Source organism: Gymnoscopelus microlampas, assembly GCF_963454915.1.
Source record: "Gymnoscopelus microlampas genome assembly, chromosome: 6".
Classification (NCBI taxonomy): Eukaryota; Metazoa; Chordata; class Actinopteri; order Myctophiformes; family Myctophidae; genus Gymnoscopelus; species Gymnoscopelus microlampas.
In genome coordinates, this window is record NC_139943.1 from 59028180 (window position 1) to 59040981 (window position 12802).

Consider the following 12802-nt stretch of genomic DNA (forward strand, 5'->3'; position numbering starts at 1 on the left):
CGGCGGTGCTCCATCAGTGACGAACAAAACCTCATAACACAACATCCCCCTTTCTGAGTAGAAACAATAAATGGAAATGTTTGTTTTTCTAAATTTTTATCCCACGATTTTGTAACCCTATTTTTAACACCCAGTGCCAATTGTCTATCTAATCCTGGGCACTACCTTCCCTCTGCCAACCTAGGGAGACCAGGGCCGAGCTCATGCCTCCTTCAATGCATGAGAGCCAACTGACCTTCTTGTCACCTGACAGGGGAGAGTTACCCTGGTTGGACGTAGCGCGTGGAAGGAACACGTTATTCCAACCAGTTCCCTTCCCCTCCATCAGGCGCCCGGCTGGCCAGGGGGAGGCAGTATAGTGACCAGGATTACTGCATGTTTTTGTGAGGGTACCTACCCTAGGGGCAGCCAAACAAGCAGGAAATGTTTGTATTTACTTAACGTTTTTCTTTTCAGTACACATTCCCCCTAGTCAGGTTAAATCAAATATTATTTTAGGAATTCAACTTTTCTTTCTTTTACTTTCCCAAAATTAACAACTATGACATATCTTTTCTGGGTTTTTTTTTCAAACAAATGAAATAGCTATAGTCACCTATCTATGAAGGTGGGGTAGACTGCCCAAACCTTCAGCTGAGTTTGTACTTATAAATTATATTATTATAAGTTATAATACTTCATGTTATAAGTTGTTATGCATAAGTTTAAGTAGAGTGTTGCAAAACAATTGGTTACAAAAAGAAACTTAAAGGGCAAGACCACTTTGGTAGAGGTTTAGGTTGTGTATTTACCTTGCCATGATGTAACTCCAAAGGTGGACAAGAAATCAAAAATAAGGAGTAAGGAGGAGAAAAATATGGAGCAATTAGTTTTGATTTCTTGTCCACCTTTGGAGTTACATCATGGCAAGGTAAATACACAACCCAAACCTCTGCCAAAGTGGTCTTGCCCTTTAAGGAAGCAATAATCAGAGAGGAAATTAGATTAGATTATGTTGTTGTTATTGGCCGCGTTTCCCAAAAAGCTTCGTAGAGATGCTTCGTAGAGATGCTGCGCAGGTCCTACAACGGGTCTAACGTGTGTCGTCACAGGCTGCGCAGTACCATAGCAGGCACGTAGATTTCAGGTCATGCGTGGCCTACGCAGCTTGCGTAAGAGCCTCCTACACAGCTGGGACTCGGCGTTACCTACGCTCTACCCTCATTAGTAGCAGGTGGTTGTGCCCTGCGTGCCATTTAAACTGGCTACGTGTGTGGTAAAACTACATTCGGGCAACAGCATGCACGCAGCCTACTCCCCGCCTACTCCTGGGAGAGGCATAGCCATGAGTGCTGTCCTACGCAGCAGTTTGTTACGAGCACCCTGGGGTGCTCGTAACACCCATCGTAGCAAAAAAGTTCTATGAAAAACTAGTTCACACACACACACACACACACACACACACACACACACACACACACACACATTTTTATATATATATATATATATATATATATATATATATTACGGCCGGGCCTTTGCGTAACGTGCCCAAAAAAAACAGACATACAAGCTGCCAACGCACTGCGACATGCCGTATCGATAGCTTGCAGATCTGTTCTTTTGGGTAGGGCGAGCGGCTACGGTGCTATGAACCCGAAGTTTACAAATCGTACTCTCACGGATGATCCGATCATCGAATAAAAATATTAAGCTATGCCAAGTTAACTAAAGGTATATAAATGATGCTGAGCTAAACATGTTTCCTTAATTTCGAAATTTTATAGTTAAACGTTATGATTAAAGTCCCCAGTTCCTCTCACGAAGTGACAGCTGTTGCGCTCGCCATGTTTTTGAATGGTTAAAACATCTTTTGAAAATAGCAGATTTACAAGCTCACAACGTGTCACAAGCTTGTAGATCTGCTATTTTCAAACGATTTTTATGCATAGTAGACTTTGGAAACGGGACATTCTGGGATCGAACCCGAAGCTCCCACTCACCAGTCCGACGTGTAATCAGTCATGCCAATAAACCTGCCCGATGGCCAGGTCTATTGCACGCGACTTCTGGCTAATTTGACTGTGGGGGCTACACATGTCACAAGCTTGTAGATCTGCTATTTTCAAACGATTTTTATGCATAGTAGACTTTGGAAACGGGACATTCTGGGATCAAACCCGAAGCTCCCACTCACCAGTCCGACGTGTAATCAGTCATGCCAATAAACCTGCCCGATGGCCAGGTCTATTGCACGCGACTTCTGGCTAATTTGACTGTGGGGGCTACACATAGAACCAGCGCAGCAGTTATATATATATATATATCTATCTCTCTATCTCTATCTCTATATCTATATCTATATCTATCTATATCTATCTATATCTATATCTATCTATATCTATATAGATATAGATATAGATATAGATATAGATATAGATATAGATAGATATAGATATAGAGATAGAGATAGAGATATATTCCTAAACTTTCCTAAAGTAAATTCCGCCCATTGGTGCTAAAAGCTGTCAATCATGCAGGGGGACGCCCCCTCTATCCTCTGAAATATTTTGAACGGCCAACAATGGCCGCCTGTGTTCATTTAAGAGCATTGAAATGTCACCTTAATATGCATTTTAATACATTACAGAATGTACCTAAAAGAATGTAAGTGTCCAATAAATATAAAGGTAATTTAGATAAAGGTCCGACTTTATTTTTGTATATATACAAAAATCTGTATATATATGTATGCAAAGGGTGTTTAAACTATAGTAGGACAGCACTACGTAGTTTACGTAGGCTTTACGAAAGCTTCGTCCAGGAGGTCTTTACGTGCATGCTGTCTCACGAATGTAGTTTTAGCACAGACGTAGCGGAACCTACGACGATGGTGTCTCCAGAAGCCTGTTTAGATGCCACGTTGGGCACACACAGCTGCTACTAACGAAGATAGTGCGCAGCGGGGTTTCTACTGCGCAGCTGCGTGGAGGCTCCTACGCAGGTTCTAGGCTACGCATGAGCTGAAATTCCTTTGGGAAACGCGCCCATTGTTGTGTTTTATTGTCTCCGCCAGGCCGAAGGCATGGCGAGAGAGTATGTTTTACCCTCCGTCCGTCCGTCCGTCCGTCCGTCCGTCCGTGTGTCCGTCCTTCAGTCTGTTAACAGCTAATCTCCGCTACCGTTGGCCCGGTCGCTGTGAAACTGCACACACACACTCCCTGGATGCCACAGCAGAACCTCTGCCCAAAATCTTTCACATGGGCCTGTTATAGCGCCACCAGGAGGCCGATTTGTGCAAAACACATGTTTGGATATTACTCCTACAGATTTTATCCAAATATCACGCAAATCGATACACAGTATCTCTATAGTCATGTGATCAACACGGATCTGTCCGATATTTCATATTCCATCCTGATTGTCTAAGGTTGGCTTCCAAAGTTGCCAGGATTGGTCTGTTTTGAACAAAATGTCTCAAATCATGAACGCAGCATGTGATTTCCGTGAAAATTTGCACGCACATTCCCACTAGGCCAAGGAAGAAATGCCCCCCTTTTCGCATTGGCCTGTTATAGCACCACCAGCAGGTCTAATTTAGCAAAACACATTTTTGCAACAAAATGCCTCAAATCATGAATGCACGCTCATTCCCACTAGGCCGAGGAAGAAATGCCACCCTTTTCACATTGGCCTATTTTCACAGGAGTCCACAATAACCGACATGACATGGCGGAGACCTGTGCTCCGAGGAGCACTTTTTCTAGTTTGTAATTCTTAATTTACTGTTAATGTAAATTTTGTTTACCAAGTTTGACCCCAGGAAGAATAGTCTCCGCTATGGTCTAGACTAATGAGGATCCTTAATAAACAATGAACAATAAACAATAAACAATATTCAGAATTTATATTGAAATGGATGGGATTCTGTCATATTTCAATATTTTATTATTAATAATTGGTGCAGTAAAACATATTGGTAATCATCACAGGTGTACAGGAGACACTTGGGCACATTACTATTTAGTTGTTGGGTGATAACTATGTTTTCCTAATTTGTAATTATTTTCCTAAAATGTACATTGAAATGGATGGGATTCTGTAATATTTCAATATTTTATTATTAATAATTGGTGCAGTAAAACATATTGGTAATCATCACAGGGGGCGGCCATAGCTGAATGGTTAGTGAGCCCGCCTAGGGAGCCAGAGGCCCTGGTTGCCCCATGTTCGATTCCAGGCCAGATCAGCATGTGTGTCGATGAAATGAAATTTGTCCCTGAGCAAGACTCTTAACCCCTAATTCCTCACAGGTTCTCATTGGAAGACCGCAAGGACTTTCATGAACGACCTGTTAAAAGGAATTATCCTTATCCTTAGGTGTACAGGAGACACTTGGGCACATTAGTATTTAGTTGTTGGGTGATAACTATGTTTTCCTAATTTGTAATGATGTAATGATTTTCCTAAAATGTACATTGAAATGGATGGGATTCTGTCATATTTCAATATTTTATTATTAATAATTGGTGCAGTAAAACATATTGGTAATCATCGCAGGGGTACAGGAGACCATTTGGCACATTACTAGTTACTAGTTGTTGGGTGATAACTGTGTTTTTCTCATTTTTAATGATTTTCCAAAAATGTACATTGAAATGGATGGGATTCTGTATTATTTAAATATTGTATTATTAATAATTGCTACAGTAAAACATACTGATAATAATCCCTGGTGTGCAGGAGATCATGGGGCACATTAATATTTAGTCGTTGGGTGATAACTATGTTTTTTGATTTTTTTTATGATTTTTCAAAGATTACATTGAAATGGATGGGATTCTGTAATATTTCAATATTTTATTATTCATAATTGATACGGTAAAACATATTGATAATAATTCCTGGTGTGCAGGAGACCATGGGGCACAGTAATATTTAGTTGTTGGGTGATAACTATGTTTTCTTAATTTTTATTGATTTTCGATGTTGAGCGGTTTGGATGTTGAACTCCTCGCTGTTACCGTCGGGCGTTGTCACTTGGGCTCTCGTTCCCGTGTACATGGTCCCAATGGCTCGGAGTAGGTTGGGAGGAACATCGTAGGCCTTAAGTATTCTCAACATCATTCCTCTGTGGATAGTGTCGAAGGCCTTCCTGAAGTCGATGAAGCACAGCACCGCCGCCAGGTTGTTCCTCTTTACCTCCTCAATGATCCTCCGTAACGCAAGGATCTGGGCTAAGGTGGTTCTCCCCTCTCGGAATCCGTTTTGGTTTTCCCTGAGGTGGGGGTTGATAGCACTCCGTATCCTGTTCAGTATCATGCGGTTGAACATTTTCACAATGATACATGTCAGGCTGATACCACAGTAATTGTCAGGCTTTGAGAGATCCCCAGATTTTGGTACCGGGATGATGTATGAGAGAGACCATATTTCTGGCATGATGTTTTCCATCAGAGCTTGGTTGCAGATCTCCAAGATGACATCATCAAAATTGCAGTTCTTGATTACCTCTGGGGGAATGCCGTCAGGTCCAGCACTCTTCCCCTGCCTCAGAGAGGCTTTGACCTTGGCAAATTCCCCAGCTGTGAAAGGGCCGTCATCAATGTTGAGATCCTTCAGGACTGCAGGTATTTCCTTCTCGGCATCTTCCACTGTCTGGTGTGTACCAAGAAGGTTCCTGAAGTGAGTTAACCAAATGGTCACTCTCTCTTCTGGGCTGTTTCCTGCAACCTGTCCCTCTTTTGGTCTTTTCCTTCCACACATCTCATTGATCACCTTCCATGTTTCGCTGTACTGGTGTTCTCCCGGGGCAGCTTCCATTCGGCGGACCGTTTGCATCTGCTCCTCACCTCAGATTTTGTCATACTCAGCAAAGAGAAGTCGCTTGGCCTCCTTCAGTGTCTCGCGTTGTTCTGCGGACGGGTCTTGACCAGCTGCGTGGCGTGCGTCCTCCACTTTTTGACGTGCTGCTATGACATCCGGGTGTTTCGATCTCGCAGGGCTTCTGGTCTTCTGCATCACCGGTACACACCTCGCTCTTGCTGCCTCATTTGCTTCCATGAACTTCATGTACACTGCACCCGGTTCCTCCTTCACATCTGGTATGTGAACGCGGTCCCTGAGCTCTGCTGTGTATCTGGCTTGTAGTTCAGGGTTTGTGGAGAAAGTCCTCCAGTCATGGCGTACCCTGGGGCTCGGTTTTGGGATCCTAAGGCTCAGCCTCACTCTCATGGATACCACCCGGTGGTCAGAACCCACAGAGTTGAAGGTGTTGTAGGGTTCCGCATTCAAGATGGAATTCCTCCATTTTCGCCACACTAGTATGTAGTCTAGTTCTATGAAGTCGGATCAGTTGTTTTTGTCATGGGCACCGCGATTGCGGGGTAGGCCCATCGCTAAGCAAACACTATCCCACTGGGTAGTTCAGGCCATACAGTTGGCCTACTCCAGTTAGAAGGACTGCGGGCGCATTCAACCAGGGGAATTAATGCATCTTGGGCCTTGTTTAGAGGAGTCTCTATCCAGGCTATATGCGGTGCTGCCAGCTGGGCCTTGCCCAGCACTTTTGTGAGGTTCTATAGTTTGGATGTTACTGCACCCTCAGTGGTGCATACAGTCCTAAACGTGGCCTCAAGGATCTAGGCAGTACCCTGTAGGGGGGTGGCATATGGGACACTGTTTGGAGATGTCTCAGGCCCTGTGGCCTGAGGCCATGTGGTGTGCCACTTGTCGAGCTTCGCCTCTGACCTTGGAAGGTTTCTACGGGTGAGACGTATCTGCGCCTTAGGGGCACATACGTTCCTATGCGTTGCCTCCAGGCACCGGGCGGTACCTGAGGCTGTGACCTCTGACTTCGGGATAACAGTACGGGAATTTATCAAATTCGCTCCCATAGGCGAGACTCGAAGCGACTCTTAGTAATAAAACTAAAGGTTACTAGCGTAACCCCGGTTTTATGATTCGCCCCTTCCTCACTGAGAAGGCAGCGCAGGTGCTCATCCAGGCTCTTGTCATCTCCCGCCTGGACTACTTCAACTCCCTCCTTGCTGGTGCCCCGGCGTCTGCCATCAGACCTCTGGAGCTTGTTCAGAAAGCTGCAGCTCGTCTGGTGTTCAACCACCCCAAGTTCTCCCATACAACTATCCTTCTCCGGTCTCTAGACTGGCTCCCCGTAGCTGCTCACATCCAGTTTAAGACCCTGGTGCTAGCCTATAGGGCAGTGAAAGGAACAGCTCTTTCTTACCTCAAGGCTATGGTCGAGCCTTACACCCCTGCCCGACCACTTCGGTCTGCCGCCTCGGGGCGACTGGTTGCCCCGTCGCTCAGTGGTCCTTCTGGCCGATCTACACGGTCACAGCTTTTTTCTATTCTGGCCCCACAGTGGTGGAATGAACTCCCCACTGATATCAGGACAGCAGAGTCACTGCCCATCTTTTGCCGCAGACTGCAAACCCACCTCTTCAGGAAACACTACCCTGACCCTTCCTCTTAGCCTTGCCTACTTGTTGTCAATTATTTGTACAAGCTCTGCTTTATTGGATCTTGTTTATTTGATACATGTATTTGTTTTAGCTCTTGCTCATTTGATTTTCCTATTTGTCTCATCTGCTTAAAGACAGTAGGTATCTGATATATTGCACTTTTACCCTTGCGCTAGGTATACTCTTAGTTGCTTCTTTTAGAAGAGAATGGACTTGAGACTTCTGATGATTAGTAGTTTTCTTGCCTACCTATGTTGAATGCACTTATTGTAAGTCGCTTTGGATAAAAGCGTCTACTAAATGACTGTAACGTAATGTAATTTCACTTGTTTATCCTGTACCCTGTATGAGTTCTCTCTCCTGAAAATGCATTTTATGTTCATTAAAGTGCTGCAGAGACACGGAGACTCCTGTTCTGAACAAACACCTTATAGCAAAGATTACTATCAGAATGTATAGTTATTTAACACTTATATCCCTTGCCCCACCATTAATGACTTATATACCGAAGTGTATATATATACCGTACTGTGTGTGCGTGTGTGCGTGCAAGCGTGCGTCTTATAAGCAGACCTGGCAACAACTTCTCGTGTCCAGTCCACCAAACACACAATAAAACACAATAAAAGAAATATTCTTACCACTGCTGAAGTGAGAAGCAGATAGTTTTCTTTTCCTTGGATCTGATCACTGCTGTCGGAGGAAGAGTTGTCAATGGCGGACGTGTCTGTGACAGCAGGGCGGCGAACGGGCTCTGGACCGGTCCTGCCACTCCGACGAACCCCACCCTGGGCGTCGGTCGGTACCGAAATAGATGGGCCCGCAGTAGATGAGCATGCACCCACTAACTTCTTGTCCTCCTCGCCATCGTCCACAGGAGGTGGAGAAACAGGCTCTGGTTGCACTGCTGGTTGTGCCCCAAACGACTCAAACAGTGTCTGCTGGCGTAGCAAACCGGACGCTTGTTTGGCGCCCTTGTTTGAGCATTTATTGGCCCTCATCTTACTACGCTCGGGAACGCATCTGTGTCATTTTAGATTTATTTGGCTATTCAAAAATAGCAGATATACAAGCTCACAGAGCTTCTACATCTGCTATTTTTTTGGGGGGGGGGGGAAATTGGTGCAAATCTTTGAACATATATATATTGTTTAAAGCAAACATTTTGAACTCAAATCTTTGCTTCTGGAAGTTTGAGAACCACTGGTATAGCAACATAAGTTTAAAAAAAAAAACTGTTAGGATTTAGAAGACATTTTGGAGAATCGGTCTCAGGTCTTAATGGGTTAAACATTTGTGTCAACAGCGGCCTCAGGTCTTAATGGGTTAAACATTTGTGTACTGTATGTGCATGAGAGTGAGAGTGGGAGTTGGACTCCTAGAACCTCCCGAGACAGAGGTGCAAGATGCGGAGGAGACTCTGCAGGTGACAGAAGAACCTCAGGAGGAAAGGATGCATTTGGTTCAGAAGAACATCAGTATCACAGTACCATTCCTGTGCTTATTATACAGATACATTCACACAGGTTGCATGTATATGGAGGGGACTATTTTGTGCACGTCAGTGTTTCAGAACAGCAGAAAACATTGCAAACGTCAAAAACGACTTAATCGCAGATTCTGGATCCTTAATTACTTGTCTATCATTCAACACAGTGGTGTAAAGTAACTAAGTACATTTACTCAATTACTGTACTTAATTATGATTTTGAGGTACTTTTACTTTACTGGAGTATTTCCAATTTTCGGTACTTTTACTTCTACTCCACTACACCCCAGAGGCAAATATTGTACTTTTACTCCACTACAATTTTAGTTACTAGTTAATTTGTAGATTTTGATTATTATTACAAAACATACATTAACCACTTTAGCCCAATATGCATTTCGGCCATTTGAAATGAGCCGATCTACAAGCTCACAATGTGTTGCGATGCGACGCATTGTGAGCTTGTAGATCTTATATTTTCAAAAGATTTGAACTTGTGAAATGGGACATTTGGTTGCCACTTGCTATGTATAACGCATCATGAACAAACTTATAAGGCATTATAATCTGCTCATAACCCTGTATAATCAGATTTATACATTTTCATAATGCTTTATTACCATAACCATAACACATTATAAGACAATTCTATGATGAGTATTTGTTACTTTAAGCTCATTTGATGAGGCTTTATTATCACGTTTATAATGCCTTATTATCACTTATAAGGCATTATACTGTGATTATAAGTTAATATAAAGTGAACATATTATTATTACATTTTTATCACCTTTAAATCACTGTAATAATGCATTATAATTACTGTTATAATGCATTACACTATGATCATGAGTTATTATAAGTGGCCATTTGTTACTTTAAGATAATTTAATAATGCTGTATTATAATGTCCAAAATGCCTTATACTCACTGTCATAACGCATATTAATCACTGTTATAATGCTTTATTATCACTTGTAAATTAATACATTATAACTGAGTTTAATGCATGATAGCAGAGGATTATCAATTGATTATAATGGATTATAACTGAGAATTAATTTTGGGTTGTATAGCAAGTTTTACAAAGTGGGGAGCAATTATGAAGTATTATAATACTTGACAATACAAGTCATTATAACTGTATGCTGTATAATGTGTTATGATTGCATTATACATTGTTATGAATATTTATAACTGTAATCATCACGTGTTATAAGCATAATACAATTAATTTATACTTTAACTTATAAGTCATTGTAATAAGCTTTATAATGTCTTATGGTTATAAAGCATCATGATTATTTATAAGCTCTTATAAATGTGATTATAAATGTACCAATATCTAAAGCTCAACCTAACTTCAGATCTTCCCTTCGGTCCAGGGACGCACACACGTAGATAGATTTTGATGTAAATCACTCAACAACAACAACATGAAACACCGATACTGCCTTTTGGTAATTTATTAAATAAAACACACACACATTCTCACATAAACACACATGGTTATCTAACTAAACTATCACTTGTACAGTATTTCTACCTTCAGCCAGCCCAGAGAATCTACGCACATTAGAACTCTTTAAATGGTTGCTAACGGTAGCATGAGGTGACGTGATGTAGCAGCAGTAGGTTATTTAACTGAAAAACACAAAAAGACGAAAAGAAAATACCATTAACTAGAAAAAGTGCTCCTCGGAGCACAGGTCTCCGCCAGGTCAGGTAGGTTATTGTGGCCTCCTGGTGGCGCTATAATAGGCCAATGTGAAAAGGGTGCCATTTATTCTTAGGCCTTTCAATGGGACACTGCATTCATGATTTGAGGCATTTTGTTCCAAAAATGTGTTTTGCTAAATTAGACCTGCTGGTGGCGCTATAAAGGCCAATGTGAATGTGAAAAGGGGGGCATTTCTTCCTCGGCCAAGTGGGAATCTGCATGCAAACTTTCACGGAAATTGCACACTGCATTCATGTTTTGAGGCATTTTGTTTAAAACTGACCAATCCTGCAATTGGAAGCCACTGTAAGCCAAATAGGATGGAATATGAAATATCGGACAGATCCATCAGAATCACATGACTATGGAGATGCAGTGTACCAATTTGCGTGTTTTTTGGACAGAATCTGAAGGAATAATCTCCAAAAATGTATTTTACATAAGTCGGCCTCCTGGTGGCGCTGTAAAAAGCAGGTGTTAAAAATGCAGTCCAATGTTTTTCCTTGGCCTCTAGGGAGTGTGCGTGCAAAGTTTCACACAGATCGGTGCAGTTATAGTTAAAAATGCAAATCGGCCAGTTATAGCGCCACCATGAGGCTGATTTGAAAATGTTCAAGTGGCATTTCTTCCTCGGCCTAGTGGGAATGTGCGTGTGCAATTTTATGGAAATGGCAAGCTGCGTTCATGATTGGAGGCAGTTTGTTCAAAACGGACCAATCCTGCAAACTTTGGAAGCCAACCTTAGCCAATGAGGATGCAATATGGGAAATCGGACAGATCCGGGTTGATCACATGACTATAGAGATACTGTGTACCGATTTGCATGACGTTTGGTTAAAAGCTGTAGGTGTAATGGGAAAAAATGGGTTTTGCACAAATCGGCCTCCATGTGAAAAATGTGGGGCAGAGGTTCTGAATTGGCATCCAGGGAGTGGGTGTGCACAGTTTCGCAGCGACCGGGCCAACGGTGCCGGAGATTAGCTGGTAACACACAGACAGGACACACACACACACGGACGGAAGGACGGACGGAGGGTAAAACATACTCTCTCGCCATGCCTTTTGGCCTGGCGGAGACAATAATACGAAAGCATGCATAAATATATTGACAACATACATGAGTATAATAAAAGAGTTTTTTCATACAGAATTATCATTTTCGTGCACAATTGCCTTACCAGCTCTCAAACTACGTGCGAACGCTCTCTCACGCTGCGATGGAATGAAACTTGCTGGTCAAAACAACTCTATGCGAAGACATGTGGAACTCTCGTACCAAAACACACATACGTCTCAATTAAATAAGGATGTTTCTCGTATCCTAAACTCAATTGAATAATTCCCATAAAAAAAATATCCCAGAATTTACACATGCCCCCAGGATCCAAAACCCCAAATAACTTATGTAAGGGCAGTAAACACGACAAACAAAATATTTACAACAACAATCATAACGTCATAGCAGCAGAGAAGAAAAAGTCCCTTTCTCTCCTCTAGATGTCACTCGCTACCAGCTTAACCCGTGCATGCCGGTGAATGTTTGTAAACAATAGAAATATATAATATGGTCGGAAAGACCCTATAAAACTACACAAAGGATTATGATCAGCATTACAATGCCTTATAAGTATGTGTATAATGTGTTATACACATGGGATGCATAGCAAGTGCTACCGGACATTCTGCACAATTCAGTACTTTTACTTTTGGTACTTTAAGTACATTTTGATACCAATACTTTTGTACTTTTACTCAAGTACATTTTGAATTCCGGACATTTACTTGTAACGGAGTATTTCTACATTGCAGTATTGATACTTTTTTAAAGTAAAACATGTGAGTATTTCTTCCATCACTGCCTAAACATCAGTATTGAAGTGAATATGAAAATAATGCACAAATACCAACTTATAATTGTGGCCTCCTGGTGGCGCTATAATAGGCCAATGTGAAAGGGGTGCAATTTCTTCTTAAGCCTTGCATGGCAATCGGACACTGCATTTATGATTTGAGGCATTTTGTTCCAAAAATGTGTTTTGCTAAATTAGAGCTGCTGGTGACCCGACAGCACCGACATGGAGCACACTGCTATATGGTCCCATGTAAATAAACAGTATGTCAGCTTATAAT